At 40.0% G+C, this 6,284-nt stretch overlaps 1 protein-coding gene across 3 annotated transcripts in view; it reads right to left on the reverse strand.

The window, feature by feature from the left end:
• Positions 1-5,129, reverse strand: part of THRAP3 (thyroid hormone receptor associated protein 3) — a 27,396-nt gene extending 22,267 nt beyond the window's left edge. For 2 of the 3 annotated variants that reach the window (XM_035895503.1, XM_009639978.2), the window contains exon 1: positions 5,041-5,129. The gene's annotated coding sequence lies outside the window, so the exon portion shown is untranslated. The remainder of the gene's footprint in view (positions 1-5,040) is intronic. The other variant, XM_035895502.1, reaches the window with a different exon arrangement.
• Positions 5,130-6,284: the final 1,155 nt, after the last annotated feature.

The following is a 6,284-nucleotide window of genomic DNA, read 5'->3' on the forward strand; positions in this document are numbered from 1 at the left end:
AAGTTATTCATTTCTTCTGTTTACTTCATTGAAAAAGGTTCCAAGGCTACTCCAAGATTACACTTTCTCTGCAATGGCAGTTAAGTCCTATTCTCACCCAAGAGGGAAAGCTGTGTTGCAAGGCTTAGTGTTTCCTAAATCATTCTTACCAATCTTTGAAAAAAGCCAAATAAAGAACACCACACCACTGACTTTTTTTTTTTTTTAATTTTTACTGTTGTCATGTCCATCCATCTAAACATCCACGAAAGACAGAAATCCTGCCTTTTACCTTACAAACACCTTTGACATTCAGCCTTTCACAGTGGCTACCAGAAAAAAAAAATTGCCATAACCATTTTTTCTTGCTTTGTGATAAAACACTTGGGGTTTGTTTATGTTTTCGCCTATTCCCTAAACACCAGCATTACCACAAACCTTTGGTACAATCCACTGCACGCAGGCGTCCTCCAGATAAAAAGCTGGCTGAATCCTCTTTTGTAGAAGAAAACTGGTTTCATATTTAGAGCACTACTACATAAAAATGAACCAAGACAACACACAACAAGGACAGCTAACCTTTCTTCCAGACATGGAAAGGAAAGTAGGAAACGTGCTCAACGCTCTCTGCTGAAGCAGAAATCATAGTCCAGGAGTTTCTTATTCCAGAACACTGTAAAGAACATTTCTATATGCCAAGACATGGGTCAAATGAAGAACATTTCTGGTTTTCACAATGCCTTTTTCCAGGAATTTGTTTCCTATTTCCAACTGGCCTGTATTATTTTATGACCATCTCTTTCCATCCTCCACCTTTTTTTTTTTTTTTTTTTTTTTTTTTAAGTCTTTCAAGCAGTACTCATCATTATTTCAGACCTTCTGCAGACGTTAAGAGCAGAACAGAACCACCACAACCCTGTACAGAAGAGCCATCTACCAAATGTTACAGCTGAAATCGCTTCAGCTCAAGCACATCAGCAAGGACTGCTACAGCACAGAGCACTACAATTGGCCCGTTTAGAGAAAAGCAGAGCAGACACGTCCCTACCAAAAGCAGCAGTTTATTTGTCTTTGTATCTGTTTACAAGACACTGAGCACAAGCACTCAGAACATTTGGAAACAGCTTATGTAGGTACCTTAGAGGCGTGCAGTGCTGCAAAACTTGTTACAGTAGTTTCCATTTATTACACAAGTGTTTACAAAACACTAACGTGCAAACATTAAACATTTTGCAAAAGCATTTGTAGAAAGCTCTATGTAATTGTGGTAGGAAAACAAAAATTTACTTGTTCCTTTCTGGCTAGCATTTAATGAAACTGCTACGGTTTATTTTGCTGTAAACCCCCAAGCAAACAAGATGGCACCTCATTAGAGAAAACATTCCTGCCTGGGCATCTTGTCATCCATTTAGTGTTTGCTAGCACAAACACAGTTTGGGAGAAACAGCTGAACTGCTACTTTATTTGCTCACAGCCGCCTTCATTATCAGGGAGCAACAACAACAAAAAAAATTAATTCCCCTTCAGCCAGCTCTACAATTCACAATCCTGAGCTCCAAAACCCAAACAAGATTAGTTAATTCTAAACCAAAAAATAATCCTACAAAACATCTTACAAAGTGTACTCTGTATAATAAGGCAACAGCAATTGCTACAAAAATACACATTAAAAAAAAAAATCACAGAACTACATAGCAAAAGAAGTTTCATTTCCCACAAAAGAAGCTTTTTAACATTTGGCTAAGATACCTGAAAGGCTTACATCAATTTAAACTGTGGCAGCCTTTGTCCTAGCCAAGAAACTGCCTCTTTACAACTTAAAACCCCAGAAGATAAAAATTATTTTTTGCTGATTGACCCTATATCCCAATTTGCTGTCTATAATGATATCAAAGATAGTGGAAAATGCAAACAAATGTCAGCACTGTGTTCTTTTTGAAGGCACTGAAAAGAAAAAATTAGCTATCTATAAACTTGAAAAATAGTAATCATTTAGGAATTTAGGAATCCAGGCCTAACGGAGGCAGAAAATCTGATCAAGCAATTAAAACTCCAGTCCTATATGTGATCTTGTAATTCACAACCCTGCAAAAAATCACCACTTCTGTGCATTTTAATCCACCTGCCTCCCAGAGAAGCAGAGGAGGTAAGCAGCATCCGTAGATATGTCAGAAGACTTGGCTAAGAATAACGCTGTCAGGAACTGCCAAGTATTAGTTAAGATACAATGACAAAATAAAATAGGAAATAAAAAGTGTCAGATAAAACACAACAGTCACTAACTGTCAGCAACTTTGAAAATTAATTTCACTATGGCCTTGTTTCAATGTAACTATCTACCCACAGAATAAGAGTTGTGCTATGTCCAATACTAAACTGCTACTTGAACACTGAATAACAACCCGGTTAAATAAGCCAACATGAGCTATGGGACTAATGCAAAAACACATGTAAAACTGTAATAAATTTGGTCCTTCATACTTCCCCTTGCAGTGGGGCTCAGTACACTTAGTAGAAGCAGCCCGACACCAGTGTCAGATCAGAGCAATCTTTCTTTACCAAACACGTACCTGGCAAAGCATGGAAGAGCTTTTTTTTTTTTTCCCCCTGCAGCAAGTGCCCCAAAAGGATATTTTTCATACCGCCCATGAATTCCCTGGAAGGATCTGCAGTCCAAGCAGCGCCTTGTGCTTGCACCTGTTGAGGCTGCTGCCCCACGCACACTGGCAGCTGATGGAGAGGGACATGGCCAGAGGCTCCCCCCAAACCCGCCTCCCTTCACCCCACCATGGTCAGCACGGAGACAGACACCTGCTCTTCCCCGGCAGCCCCCAGATCTGTTTTATCAAAGAGCAAATCAAAATAATGACCATACTGCTCTATCAAATCCCTATGTTCAGTTAAAAGTTGAAAATAAGATTCCTAAGTCAGCTAAGTTTGACAACCATCGATATGCTGAAGTGAAATTAAAGCTCCTCTCTGAGAGCAGCCCAGCAGATGAACCTTGCTATCCCCGACAGCTATGAAAAATCTACTTCCCAGCAAGCTTTGTACTGCGACTGCATGAGCTTTTGCTGCAAACTTATTTGAAGTGGAAAAAAGTTGCAGTTACCTACATGTCAGAACGCACTGGAAGTGCCAGCAGTAACGTACGGAGTACGGAAAGCACACACTGGCATTGCTAGTTCAGAAATCAAAGTCTAATAATCTCACTTTCTACTTGATTCTTCCTTTTCAAGCTAAGGTTTGGTCTCGCACCAAAACCTAATAATGCTCTTGGTAACAACAGAATACTTAAGGGAAGAAAACAAGAGCCACCTGCATAGGTCCCACTGCCAGCCTGGAGGACTGCAAATTAAAACACTATTCCTAATCATCCAGTTCAAATTTCATTAGGGTAGCAAAAAGTAGAACAATTTCTAGATCAAGTATCCAGTGTAAGTTTTCAGAAGATTAATGACACAAGTTAAACTAAAGCCTACCACTACACCTACCAACCTCCACAACAAAAATTTTCCTGGACAACAACGCTAAAAACAAAACCAACAAAAAACCCAATCCAAACCAGTGTGTTCTACCCTAATACGTGCCAAACACGCTTTGGGGGAAAAAAAAAGTTCAGATTATTCTTCCATGGCAAGAGAAGCACTAGTTTGTCAACAGCAGTTCCAATTTCTCTCTAGTCTATATACATTCAAAATTAACATTTTCCTTCAGGCATGTTTGGGTTTTCACACAATTAAACTAATCCCTACAGAAGTTTAATATTGAGCTCCAGCCCTGGTTTCAGATAATTAGAAGCAGGTTCTATAGAAGGGTTGGAAGACTATTTACAGGTTCTTCCAAAAAGGACTGATTCTGTAGATTGCAGCGCTGAACAACCCCTTTCCAAATAATTTGACCAGCTATAAAACACCAACTGGTGACTTTAACTCTGACACTAGTTACTTGGCTAAAAACTATTTCATGTATCTTTGAGATTAAGAAGTCTTATGTTGTTACTCAGTTTAATGACAGAGAGCTCAAAGAAAACAAATACAAGAAAAAGCTGATTAGAAACCTGGATGGTTTTGTTACAGAAGTCAGGCAGCTGGATTTTCTGTTAAACATGGAAGAAAAATATCCATAATAAAAAAAAAAAAGGAAAACCCATTTCATCAGTTTTTTGCTTCCAAACCTATACAACCTGGGAACAGGCAAGCAGAAAAATCAGATCTTTCTCAAAACTAATGGCTTACTCATAGTGCAGCCACATTTTTTGGATGTGAACTGAACCCTTGTCAAAACTGTTTGGGGTCTGGGAATCCTTGTGCCTGTAGTTTCAGAACCCCCAAGAGAAGCAAGAAATGATCCAATTTACGTAAGAAAACTATTCACAAATCAGTTAACCAAAAGAATTCAAAATTCTGCATAATTGAAGTTATTGTGCTACTCCACACACAGCAACAGAAGAATAAACTGTGACCTCCAGTGAAGTTTTCAACCCTCTCAGGTCACTGCAGTCTGGAAACCAGCAGACTCTGCACACCAGTACTTCCTTCATTAGGGCGACCACAATGCACTTACAAAAATATGGAAGTTATGCTTCCAGAGAAACAGCAAGTAATGCAAAAAAGGATTGAGTCTGGGGCTCGCTGGAATAGCTTCTGAAATACACAGTACAGTTACAGCCAAAACTGAATCTGTCCTAAAGGATTACTACCTTCACACATTTGACCTATGAAAATACAAGCTCTAGCGACCTTCATTTATACCCTGCAAAAAGCAAAGCCATTCACATATTTATTCTCAAGCCAGCACTTGATTTCTCTCTACCTTAACTTGAAACTCATTACCTCAGTGGAAAACAAGGAAAAGTATTTCCATGACTTGGTATAACATTAAAAGTTCTTTAAAAAAAATTAAAAAATCATGGAGTAATTGTAAGCACAAGCCATTGTAACAGGCTATCCCTATACTCTGCTAGGCTGCAGAACAGAGGTAAACGCTTGCCCACAGAAATCTTGTCTGTATGGAATACGTTTATTGGAACAGATAGTTTTCAGTGATGTCTTTACATACCTTGTATAAGTCTCCCATCAATTATGTTTCTGAATACTGCTTTATTAGAAGCGACTGAACTCTCACCTAAGTAAAAAAAAAGGGGGGGGGAGGGATAAAATTTAAAACAATCAAGATACTGGCAAATCCTCACATTTTACAAGCACAGGAAAGGATTCTGATTTTAGCCATTCATCCCAGCACCATTTCCCAGTTTTCCTTTTTTGGCTGCCAAAATTATCTAATCAGATAGTGCATACACAGACCCCTAACTCAGGAAACCAATCTCACCCACAGCCCTATAGGAGCAATTAACTGTAGTAATTTACACAGGTACACAGGACCTGAAATAATCAGGTACACAACCCCCACAACATATCATGTGTACAGCCCTCTGATAAGGCACAAATTAACATCAGTAATACTGAGCCTAATTCCATTGAGACCAGAGTTTCAGTTTAACAGCCCCCACGCCCCCCAAGCCGTCACCTTTTGTGCTCTCAGAGCACAGAAACCTATGGGGTTACTTGCCGGGCTTTCCTTTCTTCTTTTCACTCACCAAAAGGTAAAAGTGAAACGCAGGCAGCAGTGGGGAGGACATATGCTGGTTAGCTGTGCAAGCACCCTGCGCGTTACAGCAGGGGCTTTTTTTGGGTTTTGTACAGCTACCTTACACTGTAAATCACGACAGGCTAAAAATGGCTGGATGACAAATTTGGAGATGAAATGATGAGCAGTCCATTCGCTCTGGTATCAAAGGAGTAGTGGCTATGAGCAGGGCTTTGCAAAGAGGCCCCATTCTCGTACAACAGGGGAGAAACGCACAAAGTATTTTCGTATGTGATAGGAAAAAAGGGCACTGACAGAAAACTATTCCTTGGGTAGGAAACGACCCCCCCCAACCAAGGACCCAGCGCTCCAGCATTCCCGCGGCGAGGCTGGGTGTCATCTCTCTGTGCCATTATTTTTTTTTTTTTAATGGACGCGACAGCTTCCGGTTACCATGGAGTGAAACGGCGCAAACACAATTCTCAGCTGGCATGAAATCTAATCCTATGATTTTACTATTCATAGCTCTGACATGATAAAGCTAAATTAAGCAGGAACTCTTAACTTTCTCAAACCTAATAGTGACTACCTCCAGCATTTAGCCTCTGCTAATGCTCCACTTCACTGTGAAGAGGGGATGGGTGCTCTCCTTTATGGCAAGAGACTCCAGACCTACAAACCCAGCCTGACGTCCAGAAACAAAATGGCACCTACTT

Source organism: Egretta garzetta, unplaced genomic scaffold (genome assembly GCF_000687185.1).
Source record: "Egretta garzetta isolate BGI_Z169 unplaced genomic scaffold, ASM68718v1 scaffold66, whole genome shotgun sequence".
Classification (NCBI taxonomy): Eukaryota; Metazoa; Chordata; class Aves; order Pelecaniformes; family Ardeidae; genus Egretta; species Egretta garzetta.